At 49.5% G+C, this 15,109-nt stretch overlaps 1 non-coding gene across 1 annotated transcript; it reads right to left on the bottom strand.

Moving 5' to 3' along the window:
* Nucleotides 1-11,355: 11,355 nt before the first annotated feature.
* trnas-uga lies at nucleotides 11,356-11,437 on the bottom strand. Its single transcript has one exon. It is a non-coding gene; the product is annotated as a tRNA-Ser (tRNA).
* Between the last annotated feature and the right edge of the window lie 3,672 nt (nucleotides 11,438-15,109).

The following is a 15,109-nucleotide window of genomic DNA, read 5'->3' as shown; positions in this document are numbered from 1 at the left end:
GAGGGTAAGTTGTAGTCCGTGATCGCCCGTATGCCTTGCCACATACTCCTGGTGTTATTGGCGTCGTGGAAAAAATCCTGAATTTTTCGACTGTGGCTTCGCTTCGCTAACCTGATGGCACGGTTCAAGTTGGCTCTCGCTGTCCTCAGTGCCTCCTTGTCGCCAGACTTGAAGGCTGAGTTCCGTGCTCGTAGCGTATGACGTACCTCCTCAGTCATCCAGGGTCGTTGGTTGGCTCGGGTGATAATGTTCTTAGTGGTGCTGACGTCCTCGGTGCATTTGTTGATGTAGGCTGACACAGTCATGGCGTACTCATCAATGTCGATCTGATTGTCATATGTTGCTGCTGATTTGAACATGTCCCAGTCAGAGCGCTCAAAGCAGTCCTGGAGTGCCTCCATGGCCCCCTCAGACCACACCCTCACCTGCTTCACTGTGGGTTTTGCTCTGATCAGCAGGGGCCTGTATGCAGGGATTAGCATAACAGATAGGTGGTCTGAAGAGCCGAGGTGAGGGCGGGGGGCTGCCCTGAATGCATCCTTTATATTGGTGTAAACCAAGTCCAGAGTGTTCTCTCCCCGAGTTGGAAAATCCACGTGTTGGTAAAAATGAGGGAGAATAGTCTTCATGTTAGCCTGGTTGAAGTCCCCAGCAATGATGAAACCACCCTCTGTGTGCGTGGATTGCAGCTCACCGATTGTCCGATAGAGAACACTCATGGCCTCTTTAGTGTTAGCGCTAGGAGGCACATACACAGCCGTGATGCTAACAACAGTAAACTCCCTGGCCAGGTAGAAGGGTCTGCAGTTAACAGTCAAAAGCTCGATGTCCGAAGAGCAGAAGCTGGCGACAGATCTAGCATTTTTGCACCAGTTGTTGTTTATGTAGACACACAGCCCACCTCCTCGGGATTTACGGCTTAGTTCGCTGTTTCTGTCGGCGCGGAATGTAGCGAGCCCCTCCAGGCTAACGGCCTTGATGAGTTCAGCCATGTCTCAGTCAGGATGAGAGCGCAGCAGTTTCTCACCTCCCTCTTTGAAGAGAGTTCCAGTTGTAGATAGTCCATTTTATTATCCAGTGAGCGAACGTTGGAGAGGAAGATGGATGGAAGCGGCGGTTTGTAGGGGTTAGCTTTAAGCTTAGCCGTTAGCCCACCTCGACAGCCGCGCTTCCGCCGCCGGTCACACCGCCTACGCTTACTCCTCCTCCGGCGTGTGCTGCCCGGCGAGCCCGCTACATCGTGAGCTTCTGGGGCTAGTGCCCGAAGCACTCCGAGGCTACGTAAACAGACTAGGGTAGTTGTGGCTACGAGTCCGAAAACACTTGATGACCGTACCTCCAGCAGGCGCTGGCGATCATATACTAACCTACTGGATGGATAAACTAAACTTTGTGTTGTTTGTAGTGTCCTAGGCGACATATTTTGTGACAATGCTCGTCGGTTGTCGAGAGCCGTTACAGCCGCAGCCAACTGGGGCACCGCCATCTAGTAGGTGTCTTTCATTTTGAATTTAGCTGTGAGCATTTCTCTTACATTCTTCATCACATTGTCATCACTGGCAACAATAATCAGGTCATCAACCCATATCACAATGACCACTTTTTGATTTTCTGTTTCTTTAGTGTACACACAATGATCAGCTGGATTCTGAATAAACAGATTGTCACACAAGAAATCATGTAACATTTTGTTCCAGTTTCTACCTATTGTTTTAAGCCATAGTGATTTTCCCAGCTTACACACCAACATTTCACCTTTGTCAGATGTGACTTCATAACTTCTGCTTGTGTCATATAAATCTCAAAATCGATTGGAGCATGAAGGTAAGCGGTTTTGACATCCATCTGATGTAAAATCTGGTTTTCTTGTGCCGCTTTTTGCATTAACACTCGTACACTTGTCCGATTGGCGGTGAGTGAAAAAGTCTCACAATAATCTACACCAGCGGTGGCCAACCCGCGGCTCGCGAGCCGCATGCGGCTCTTTGGCTAGTTTCATGCGGCTCTTTTACGTTCATATCAATATTTGTGTTTATTTTTCGTGCGTATTTGCTTCGCTTGAGTTCAATATGGTATTTTGGTCAAACGCGCATGCGCGTGAGGTGAATTGGTTTTGCCCGCTTTTTTTATGAATGGCGACTGTGACTACGGGGGCCCATTAGGTCCAGAAAGGCTGACAAGACGCTTGCCAAAATGGCAAGGAAAAAATGCACAGCTAAACGAATATATGACGATGAACACAGGACGTTTTTAACAGTTAAAGTTGTTTTTTGTTGAACGCTATGGCAAGCCATTCTGCCTGATATGTCGGACGTCATTGGCGCATTTAAAAGCTTCAAATGGTCAGCGCCACTTCAGCTCACTTCATGCCAATATCGATAAGGACTTTGCAAAAGGGACTGAATTTCGCAAGCACAAGTTTGGAGACTTTGAAAAGTCAGGCAGAAAAATAGGTACAGTTTTTCAAAAAAATTACGAAGCACTCAGAGACTGTCACACTTGCATTGTTTCAACTGGCTTGGAACATTGCACGGGCTAAAAAGCCATACAATGAAGTGGAGTTCGTTAAAATATGCCTCAGTGACATTATTGAAATCTTGTCTCCTGAAAACGACGAACTCAAACGAATGGTCTGTCCCGCCACACATAGTAAGTGAAAAAACTTATTATGTTTTTGTTTGTGGAATTTGTTGAACTGAGAGTTTGTCTGTGTGAGACAATGCACACAATGCTCATTGTTGAAAATGTGGTCTTTGGTCTGTGGTTTTAGTACTGTAGGAGTCAATTTGTCATTATCATGTTGGTGCGTGACATAATAATGTCACACAATAAATTTGGCTGAGCAGAGGGGTGTGTGTGTGTGCGTGTGCGTGCGTGTTTGTGTGCGTGTGTGTGTGTGGGGGGGGTGTTCATGTGTGCTCATGTGTATGATGTGGCTCTTTGCGATGACACAGTAAAAAATGTGGCTCTTAGTCTCTGACTGGTTGGCCACCCCTGATCTACACCCTGCTTTTGACTGTATCCTTTGGCTACATAACGTGGCTTAAATTTTCTGGACCCATCTGCATTGGTTTTAAGAGCATAAACCCATCTACCCCCCACTGCTTTCTTAGCCTCTGGCAATGTAGTCAAGGTAAATGTGTTGTTGTCATTAAGTGATTCCATTTCTTCACTCATGGCACGAGACCATTCTTTTAAATAAGGTGACGTTACAGCTTCACTAAATGAGAAAGGTACATTAGACACCAATCGGTAGCAGTAATCTACTGTCAACATGCCTCAGTTACACGATCACCAAAGTAGTCTGGCTTACTCCTTACTAGAACAGGGGTCTCAAACTCCAGTCCTCGGGGGCCGCATTTCTACATGTTTTCCAAATTTCCCTCGTTAAACACACCTGATTCAATTATCAGGCTCCTGCAGAACGTGAGGATGAACTGATCATTTAAATCAGGTGTGTTTAACAAGGGAAACTTGGAAAACATGTAGGAATGCGGCCCCCGAGGACTGGTGTTTGAGACCCCTGCTCTAGAAGGGTAACGTCTTAACTCCTGTGTGACTGGTTTTGCCTGGTTTTCCTGTGGCTCAACTATAGGAACCGGCTTCTGTTCCTGTGTTTGTCTCCATCCTGTTGGAAGGGAGAGTTTCTCTTGTCCTATCAACCCGCCTATGTTTTTGCACTTTACCACTGCTAGGATAATACACCAAATCGGCTGGACTATTTTTGTCACACCCAACAAAAATACCTTTGTCACATCTTGGGCCTAGTTTTCTTTTGTCCTGTCTGTAGGCATAACACATTGATCCAAATTTATGCATTTTTGCCAAGTTTTGTTGCTGTCCTGTTCACATGAAATAAGGAGTTTGCTTGGTACGGTTGTTAAAACATCTATTCCTCACCATGAATGCGGTCTGCACTGCATAGGTCCAGAGCTCTTTAGGTAACTGGCCTTCAATTATCATGCACCTTGCCATGTCAAATAAGGTGCGCCAGTTTCGCTCTGCCGTACCATTCTGATGTGGTGAGTAGGGAGCAGACTTTTCGTGTTTGATGCCATTTTTTCTGAGCAATGTCTGATCATTTTTACCCATAAATTCTAAAGCGTTGTCAGACCTGATTTGTTTTACCGTCCCATAATGGGATGTATCAGAAAGAAATTTCTCAGTAGCTTGCACAACATTGCTCTTTTGCTTTAGAAAATAAACAAAAACAGCACCAGTATAGTCATCAGCGAAAGACACAGCATATTTGTGACCATCTATAGAAATTGGATCTATTGGCCCTGCAAGATCAGTATGAACCAATTCAAAAACTGATCTGGCTCTAGCATCTGGCTCCCTGTTCCTAGTTTGAACAAATTTACCTTCTGTACATATGTCACATATTTCCCTTTGATTTTTGTTAGAGTGGTGCTCACTAACTTATTTTGCAAGAACCACACGGGAGACGGTATGCCTTTTGAACACTTGCAAGTGGAGAGCACGTTCGTCGCTGTGCATACAACGATGATCGAACGAAGTCAGACTTTGGATTCTTGCAAGAGAGTTTTTATTGAGAGAAAGCAGGGTGGGGGTGAGAGTGGAAAGGATGGAGTTGAAGCCCCTGGCTTCTGGTCAAAGCATAGCAGGGGGTCTTTTACGACGTTGGTGGAAACAGAACAACTTAGATTGCTTCCTCTGCAGCAGGTCAATCAGTTCAAAGGATCTTAGCACTTCGTTCTACTACTTTGTCAAGACAGTACAAGTTTGGTTAATTATGACAGGTTACATTCCAACATAGGCATAGGATGAAACTAATCTATCAACCCTAACAATTTTCATTCCTTTAACCACACTTTCCAACCTTAGGATATCATCATAATTACAGTGGCCAAGTATTTCATGCCATGTTTTTAAATCGTGACATACATTGAACATCAACATCATCATCATCTACAGCAGTGGTCCCCAACCACCGGGCCGCGGACCGCTACCGGTCCGTGGGTCACTTTGTACCGGGCCGCCAAGCCACACACAAAAAAAAAAAATTGTTTTAATCGACGATCAATTAATTCAGGTCAAGACGCTCGTCCCGGTCACGTGACATGTTTCCCCAGTCGAGCCCGCAAAGCTAGCAAAAATGAGTAAGTATTTATTTTGAAAAATATAAAAAAATTGGCGATTCTCTCCCAATTACATCCGTCGGTTCAGGTCAAGACGCTCGTCTCCGTCACGTGACATGTCACCTCAGTTGAGCCCGCGAAGCAAGCAAAAATGAGCAAGAAACAGAGATGTTTGGAAAGCTACTTCGGAAAGGGAAAAAAGCCCAATGAGGAGACTGAAGAAGAAGAGGCTACGACTTCTAAGAAAAGGAAAGCTGCATTTAAAAGACTATGACGCGCCAAGCCCACTCTGCATAATATGTGGCGACAGGCTAGCTAACGAGGCAATGAAGCCCTCAAAACTGCTTCGGCACATGGAGACCAAGCATCCTGCATTAAAAGACAAACCTTAACCACTTCGGGTGTCATTGTCTCCGATTACGCCTAGATGGGACCGGCTCGTTTCTGAGAAACAAGCTCAGTGCTCCCACTAATTCAATGTAATGGTGAGTTTTATTTTAATGTCGTTTATACTTGTTTTTATGCCAGTCGTATCATTTTATTTCATCGTATTCATATATTTATTGTAAATGTATTATTTATTTATATAAATGTATTATTTAGTTATATAAATCTATTATTTATTTATATAAAGGCCGGTCCGCAAAAATATTTCTGACACGTAACCGGTCCGTGGCGCAAAAAAGGTTGGGGACCACTGATCTACAGTGTTCAAATAATAAAGTCTTTTATAGATATATATGTTGAAGTTTGTGCCATCTCTGCACTTGAGGACGTTTTTACCTCTCTTGAAGATGACAGTGGCCCCTCCGGTGGTCGCAGCTTGCACGGAGAAGATGTCCTGTGGATAGGTGGGGATGTACAACGCCAGTGACAGGGTAGCTTTACAGCGTTGCCCCCTGCTGTCAACCAGCACCACCTCCGCATCTCCCCTGCGCTCTGCAACACCACTGCGTTTAGTCCCATCAGCCAGCTCCATGAAGTGAGTCTCTGACCGGAATCCATCGTCGAACTTCTTAAACCGCGTAATGTCCGTGATGATGTGGGAAGTCTCCCCTGTGTCGACCCCCAGGCCCATCTGCTTGACATGGGGTCATTGCTGAACCGCTGCATCACAATCGCTCACCCCGAACGTGAACTCGCTGCTGCCGTGCGCCGCCGAAACTGTCCGCGCGTCATCCCGACGTTGCGGTCTTCTTCTGCAGGTCATAAAGCGGTGGGATGAACTTTGACAGTGGTTGCACCACTGCTTGCGGTGGCACACCCTGGCAACGTGCCCTTTCACGCCGCATCGGAAATACACCACATCCGTGGTACCATCTCCCCGTCGGTCACCAACACCTGCTGGAGTACGCTTCCCTGGCGGCCGCACTTGTGCCCTCATTACGTTGTCCTCTGATGTCACTGCCCCACGCATCTTTTCAGTGTCCACAAAACTTCAGAGTTTGCCTTTAAAGTCTGCAAAACTCACTGGGTCATCACTCTGAGATGTGAACTGTGAATGGTTTGAATGTTTCAGGAAATCCTTTTTTTTTTTTTTTTTTTTTTTGTTGGCGCCGCGGTAGTGGCGACACGTTTGCAGCAGCTCCGTCGACTCGTCTGTATATTGTCTCGTTTTATGTTCTTTTTTACTCTTTTTTTCTTTTTCTCAGCACTGTTTTCTTTTTTTACCGGGCAGAAACATGTTTGCAAAAACAGTGAGGCTGGCCCTTTTCTTTTTCCTATTTTTCACCTGGTTCATCACTCCAGCATTCACCGAAGCAGGCAGTAAACGCTCCATTGTTTACACCCGTGGTCAGCTGTTAGCCCTCTGTAGCCAAGGGAAGCTAACAGGCTACAAGCCCAATGTTTCCCCTGAGCTGAAGAGGAGGAAAAGAGGACAACGCTCGGGTGTTATGTGCCGGAAATAGAAACGCCGCTTCAAGCCCACACTCCCCACCATCATCACCGGGAATGTGAGGTCCATTTGCAATAAGATGGATGAGCTAACGGCGCTAGCACGGCACCAACGGGAATACAGGGAATGTAGCATGCTGCTTTTCACGGAGACCTGGCTAACGGAGCAAACACCGGACTCTGCCGTCGCTCTGGACGGGTTCAACCTGATAAGGGCAGACAGGACACGAGAGAGCGGTAAGAGGAAAGGAGGGGGGCTTGCTGTGTTTGTGAACGATAGATGGTGCAACCCTGGGCACATCACTATCAAAGAGCAACTCTGCAGCGCGGACATTGAGCTGCTAGCCGTTAGCTTGAGGCCACACTACCTGCCGCGGGAACTCTCGCACGTTATCGCGATAACTGCGTATGTCCCCCCAAATGCTAATGCCGACGCAGCCCGCGATGTCCTGCACAGCAGTGTAAGCAGGCTGCAAACACAGCATCCACATGCCCTCCTTCTTATTACCGGGGACTTCAATCATGCCTCTCCTTCATCCACACTTCCAACTTTCAGCCAATATGTCACCTGCAGTACCAGAGGAAATAAAACACGACCTTTTTTATGCCAACCTTAAGGAGGCATATACATCATCCCCCCTCCCCCCCCCCTTGGAAGATCTGATCACGATCTGATCCACCTTCTCCCCGTGTATCAGCCTCTGGTGCAGACAGATCTGGTCGGAAGAATCTCTGGAGACTCTTCAGGACTGCTTTGAGACCACGGTGTGGGACGTGTTATGTGAGGACTACGGGGACGACATCGACGGTCTCACCAGCGGTGTCACAGACTACATTAACTTTTGTGTAGACTCCACCATACCCACCAAAACAGTCAGAGTTTTTGCAAACAGCAAACCTTGGATCACCCCTGAGATCAAAGACCTGCTCAGGGACAAAAGGAGGGTCTTTAAATCGGGAGACAGGGACCTGCTGAAAACGGTGCAGAGGGACTTGAGGAAGAAGATCAGGGAGGGGAAGAGCAACTACAGGAGGAGGATGGAAGACCAACTGCAGCGGGACGATGTCAGCGGGGTCTGGAGGAGCCTGAACACCACCTCAGGACGTAGCAACTCCAGACCTGCGCTGGACAGGGATCAAGAGTGGGTGAATGACCTGAACCGGTTCTTCAACCGGTTTGAACAACCATCCACTCCTCCCCCCACCCACCCAGCCCTGCTGCAACTTCCCCCGACTGGAGCCTCTTCTGCTCCGAGGACTCTCACCTCAACCCCGCCCCCTGCTACACCCCCTCCAAGACCCCCCAGCCCATTATCAACTCCACCGAACCCACCAACCATCCCCCCTGCAACCCACCCCACCCCCCGCTCCCCCACCCAGCATGGTGCTCTCCACAGCCCAGGAGGAGAGAGGACTGGCCAGGCTCAAGGTGAAGAAGGCGACGGGTCCAGATGGCATCACCTCCAGGCTGCTCAGATCCTGCTCCGGGCAACTGTGCAGGATCGTGGAGCACATGTTCAACATGAGCATGAGGCTGCACAGGGTACCACAGCTGTGGAAGACGTCCTGCGTGGTACCGGTGCCCAAGTCATCTCGCCCCAGTGACTTCAACCACTACCGGCCGGTGGCCCTGACATCCCACCTGGCGAAGACCCTGGAGAGGCTGGTCCTCCACCACCTGCGCCCCCTGGTGAGCTCCTCCGCCGACCCCCTGCAGTTCGCCTACCGGCCGAGCATCGGGGTTGAGGACGCCGTCATCTTCCTCATGCAGAGGTCCCTGGCTCACCTGGAGCGGGCTGGAAGCACTGTGAGGATCATGTTTTATGATTTCTCCAGTGCCTTCAACACCATCCAGCCAGAACTGCTGGGGAACAAACTGCATCATGCTGGAGCCTGCCAGCAGCTGACATCATGGGTCCTGGACTTCCTCACAAACAGACCACAGTTTGTGAGGACAGGAGGCCGTGTGTCTGACATGGTGGTCTGCAGCACAGGAGCTCCACAGGGGACCGTCCTGGCCCCCCTCTTCACCATCTACACAGCTGACTTCACCCACCACACATTGACCTGCCACCTCCAGAGGTTCTCGGACGACTCCGCCATCGTCGGTCTCATTAACAACGGAGACGAGACGGAGTACCGAGGACTGAATCAGAGATTCGTGGACTGGTGCCAGCGGAACCGCCTCCAGATTAACTCTGGAAAAACAAAGGAGCTGGTGGTGGACTTCCGCCGGCGCAAAGGCCCCCCTCGCCGGTGAACATCCAGGGAACGGACGTAGAGATTGTGGACTCTTACAAGTACCTGGGTGTTCACCTGAACAATAAACTGGACTGGACTGGTAACACTCAGGCCCTATACAAGAAGGGCCAGAGCAGACTCCACCTGCTGCGCAGACTGAGGTCCTTCGGAGTGAGGGACGGCCTCCTGAGGACCTTCTACGACTCTGTGGTGGCGTCCGCCATTTTTTATGGGGTGGTCTGCTGGAGCAGCAGCATCACTGCAGCGGAGAGGAAGAGGCTGGACAAGGTGGTGAAGAAAGCCGGCTCTGTCCTCGGCTGCAGTCTGGACCGGGTGGAGGTGGTGGGGGAGAGGAGGATGGTGGCTAAGCTGTCCTCCATCATGGACAACGTCTCCCACCCCCTTCATGAGACTGTCAGAGCCCTGGAGAGCTCCATCAGTGACCGGCTTCGTCACCCACGATGCACCACCGAGAGGCATCGCAGGTCCTTCCTCCCTGCTGCCATCAGACTATACAACCAGGCTAAATCACTGTAGCTAACGGACAATAATTACGTGCAATAATAACGTGCAATAACCGTGTGTAGTCATATGTGCAATATCTGTCTACCTCATACTCTTTCTACCTGCTTTTGCACAGTTTTTCCTTCCCTTGCACTATTTTTTTTATCTAATAATTTCTTATCTCCACTGTATATTGTGTATACTGTGTAAAAGTGTATTGTGTACATACTGTCCATATTTTTTTTAAATTATATATATTGTTAGGGTTTGCAGAATATCTTCATCGTATGATTATGTTGGAATGTAACCTGTAGTAATCTACCTAGCTTGTCCTGTCTTAACAAAAGTAGTAGACCAAAGTGCTAAGATCTTTTCACCTGATTGACTAGCTGCAGTACGGTAAAAATCAAATAACTATTACATAAATAACACGTTTATGAAACCATCTGTGTCACTCCAATTCATTAAATCCATCGATCGTCCTTTATGTCAACAATGAGTGCGCGGCGCTCGCACTTCAAAATATTCCACAGGCCCATATAACGATATATAAATTATATCTCAAATAACTATTACATAAGCAATAATATTATCAAACCATCTGTGTCACTTCAAATCATTAAATCCATCGATCAAATTCCTCGTCCTTTGTCAACAACACCGCGCGTGCGCCCTGACGTCAGCCTCGTCGTTATTCCACAGATCTAGTATATATATTGTAGCGTTAACAAAGTACAAGGAAAGACGTGGGTACGGCTCTTTATTTAACAAAACAAAAGTTCAACGAGCCAACAACTACTGAACTGTAACAATAAAACCATATACAAGTTGCTAAACGAAATAAAATATATCAAATAACTATAACATAAATAGTTCACCGCAACACGGCCCCAAGCACCGGCGTTGACTTCCAGGCGTGTGGCGGCGTGGACTTCCATCCCCGGAGGTGGCACTTCCAGCCACGGAGGTTGAAGAGAGCTCCATAGAATAGGACCGGGCGTACGTGAAAGCCATGTCCGAGCCCCATCCACCGTCCCCGGACAGCCACCCGGCCGAGCACCGGCCCCCGACTTCCATCTACGGAAGTGAAAGAGAGCTCCGTTAGAGTAGGACCGGGCGTGCGTAAAATCCATGTCCGAGCCCCATCCACCGTCCTCGGACAGCCACCCGGCCGAGCGCCGGCCCCAGACTTCCATCCACGGAAGTGAAAGAGAGCTCCGTAGAGTAGGACCGGGCGTGCGTAAAAGCCATAATAGTTTTTCAAACCTTCTGTGACACTCCAAATCATTAAATCCTTCAAACTCTTCGTCCTCCGTGTCACTTACAAACAAAGCCGCTAATGATGCCGGTAGTACGTGGGGCCCTTCGTCATCTTCGTCATCCCGTGATCGAATCTTTGTCCTTTTGTCCTTTTGTCCGCTGCTGACGTCACTTGAAATTCAACATACAGTAATCCCTTGCTACATCGCGGTTCGTTTATCGCGGTTTCACTTTTTTTTTTTGAAAATATTTGAAGAAATTCACATATAAGTCGCTCCTCAGTATAAGTGGCCCACCCACCCAAACTATGAAAGAAAACACGACTTACAGTCCGAAAATTACGGTACTTGATCGTTGTTGTCAGGACTTGATTCTGCGAGGGGAAACCCCAATGGATTTCAAGTCCATCGCCTTAACCGCTCGGCCACAACAACAAAGTAAACAATTATGGGAAAGGTCCTCACATTGTCAAAATGCATATGATGAGGATCTAGCAACACAACAAGATTCAAGATTCAATAATTTTTATTCGCCATGTTTGAGCATGCCAAACAAGGAATTTGAGTTCGGTACATCACAGCCTCTGTTCAACATTTAGGTGACTAACAACACTCAGGACGTGTGAAAAATGACAAATATTCTCAAACATCCCCTGATCTTAAACTCCCAGGAGGGCAAGGAAAAACTCAAAACTCCAACTAGGGGAAATGAGAAACCTTGAGAAGAGACCACAGATGGGAGGGTCCCTCTTCCAGGATGACCAGGCTGCAATGGATGCAGAGAGGAGTCAGAGTCAGAGTCAGCTTTATTGTCATATTGTCTTCATGCTAAGACACACAAAGAAACCGAAATACCGTTCCCCCTATCCCACGGTGACGAGACACAGCACACGATTAACACACAAGTAAAACAACGGGGAAAGAGTTCAGGACCCCAACAGCCTGGAGATCACAAACTTCGCCAGTGGCGAGCAGTGCTGGCATCCCACAACAAAGTCCCGGCACCATTCGTCCCGGATGTAGACGCACAGTCCACCTCCTCGCGATGTTCCCCCTCGTACAATGGCCCGGTCCGCCCGATAGCACGCCATCCGCTCCAGATGCACAGCAGCTACGCACTGTCCGGTCCGCAGAACTCAGCAGGCATGTTGATGTCCAGCGATCGAACGTTCGCCGGAAGAATGGAAGGCACGGCCGGGCGAGCTGGGTTGGCCGCCAGCCAGGCCCGGACGCCCAACCGGGGGAGGAATAGCAGGCGAGTCCGGCGACGCTCCAGGACGGAGCAGACCGAGCGCCTTTAATGTACCCGCTTCAAAGTCCAGATCGCCACAAAACTCGCTTTCGCCGATGACGAGCAGAACCAGCCCGCCGCAGTTGAAGCACAACCCGGTACGACGAGACGAACACACAAAACTGGCGGACAAACCCACATTAAACGACAAAACAAAACACCGTTCGGGACAGAGAGAGGCCGCTGCGTGTGCACGCGCCGCCATCTTATTTCCGTACTTACACAGTACAAATAGTGTAGTCCGTTCAAAAAAAGGTGTGGAGAGCAGGATGTTGTTGCACAGTAATGACTCTGAGACTCTAAGAGTGGTGTGAGTTCATCAGAGAAACAGCCTGGGGGAAGAAGCTGTCTCTGTGTCTGCTGGTTTTGGCGTACAGAGCTCTATAACGCCGTCCGGAGGGGAGTAGTTCAAACAGACTGCAATCTGGGTGAGAAGGGTCTGTGGACAGGTACAAGTCTTGGATAGATGGGAGGTTGATTCCAATTATCTTTTCTGCAGTCCTAACTGTCCGTTGCAGTCTGTGCTTGTCTTGTTTGGAGGCCGATCCAAACCAGACAGTGATGGAGGTGCAGAGGACAGACTGGATGACGGCAGTGTAGAAGGTCTTCAGCAGCTCCCGCGGCAGGTTGAACTTCTTGAGCTGTCTCGGGAAGTACAGCCTCTGCTGGGCCTTCTTCCGGACAGAGTCTATGTGGCCGGTCCATTTCAGGTCCCGAGAGATTGTGGTTCGCAGGAACTTGAAGGTGTCTGTGGAGAGAATAGTATTACTGCGGATAGTGAGGGATGAAAGTGCTGAAGGGTCTCGCCTGAAGTCCACTGTCATCTCCACGGTCTTGAGCGGGTTCAGCTCCAGGTGGTTTTGGCTGCACCAGTGGACCAGCCGCTCCACCTCCTGTCTGTACGCAGTCTCATCACCGTCCTGGATCAGTCCGATGAGAGTGGTGTCGTCTGCATACTTCAGGAGCTTCACAGGAGAGTCACCTGAGGAGAAATCATTGGTGTAGAGAGAGAAGAGCAGTGGGGAGAGGACGCACCCCTGAGGGGCTCCAGTATTGGTGGTCCGGGTGTCAGATGTGATGCCCCCCAGCCTCACACGCTGTCTCCTGTTGGTCAGGAAGCTGGTGATCCACTGACAGGTGGAGGCAGGCACCGCAAGCTGGATGAGCTTCTGTTGGAGGATGTCAGGAGCGATGGTGTTGAACGCCGAGCTGAAGTCCACGAACAGGGTCTTGGCGTACCTTCCTGGGGTGTGCAGGTGGTGCAGGATGTAGTGCAGTCCCATGTTGACCGCATCATCCACCGACCTGTTTGCCCAGTAGGCAAACTGGAAGGGGTCAAGCAGGGGACCCGTGACATCCTTCAGGTGGTTCAACACTAACCTCTCGAAAGATTTCATGACCACAGATGTCAGAGCGACAGGTCTATAGTCATTCAAACCAGTGATGGCGGGCTTCTTGGCCACCGGAACGATGATGGAGCTCTTGAAGCACGAGGGCACCTCACACAGCTCCAGGGAACGGTTGAAGATCCGTGCAAAGGTGGGTGCCAGCTGTTCGGCACAGACTTTCAAGCAGGAATGTGACACGCCGTCTGGGCCAGGTGCCTTCCTGATCTTTTTGCCTCTGCAAGAGAGAGAGTAGGTGACAACGGTGATGGAGGTGTGGACAGAGCGGTTGGGGGGGGAGGTGAGTATGTTGATTGTGCTCCAGGAGGTCCTGTAGTGTGGGAGGACCGATTAAAGCTGCAGTAGAACCTGTTTAGCTGGTTTGCAAGCCTTGGGCTCTCCACAGGACTGGGGGTTCGTTTTTTGAAGCCCGTGATGCTCTGCAGACCTTTCCACACTGTTGAGGGATCAGGAATGGCAGAGAGGTGTCTCTCCAGGCTCTCCCCGTAACACTTGCTGGCTTTCCTGACCTCTCGGTTCAGTGTGTTTCTGGTCTGCTTGAACAGGTCCCGGTCGCCGCTCCTGTAGGCCTCCTCCTTGACTTTGCGCAGCCTCCTGAGGTTCGGTGTAAACCAAGGTTTGTCGTTGTTGTACGTGCAGAAGGTCTTGGTCTGCACACACAGATCCTCACAAAAACTGATGTATGATGTGACAGTGTCGGTGAGTTCATGCAGGTCTGAAGTTGCAGCTTCAAAAACTCCCCAATCGGTGCAGTCAAAGCAGGCTTGGAGGTCCTGCCTAGACTCCACTGTCCACTTCCTCACAGTCCTCACCACAGGCTTAGAAGTCTTTAATTTCTGCCTGTAGGCCGGGATCAGATGAACTAGACAGTGGTCTGAGAGTCCTAAAGCTGCACGAGCCACAGAGTGGTGTGCATCCTTAATTACGGTGTAGCAGTGGTCCAGTGTCTGTGCCCCTCTGGTGGGACACGTTATGTGCTGTCTGTACTTGGGGAGTTCGTGTGCGAGGTTCGCCCCGTTAAAATCACCCAGAACAATGATTAGTGAATTTGGTAGAGGTTTCTCCATGTCTGTCACCTGGTCAGCCAGCATCTGCGTGGCTTCACTCGCACGTGCGTGTGGTGGAATGTAAACAGCCGCCATGACGATCGAGGAGAACTCCCGTGGTGAATAGAACGGCCGGCAGTTTATGAAAAGTGTTTCTAGGAGAGGGCTGCAAGACTCTTTCAACACCGTGACATCGGTACACCAACGTTCATTAATGTAGAAACAGAGACCACCTCCCTTTGATTTTCCGGTGAGCTCCGCGCTGCAATCTGCACGCAGCAGCCGAAACCCAGCTAGCTCCACGGCATGGTGGGGGGTGCGTCCGTCAAGCCACGTTTCAACGAAGCACAGCGCGGCGGATCTG

Source organism: Syngnathus acus, chromosome 15 (assembly GCF_901709675.1).
Source record: "Syngnathus acus chromosome 15, fSynAcu1.2, whole genome shotgun sequence".
NCBI lineage: Eukaryota > Metazoa > Chordata > Actinopteri > Syngnathiformes > Syngnathidae > Syngnathus > Syngnathus acus.
The sequence above is the reverse complement of the archived record's forward strand: the minus strand, read 5'-3'. Positions and strand labels throughout refer to the sequence as shown.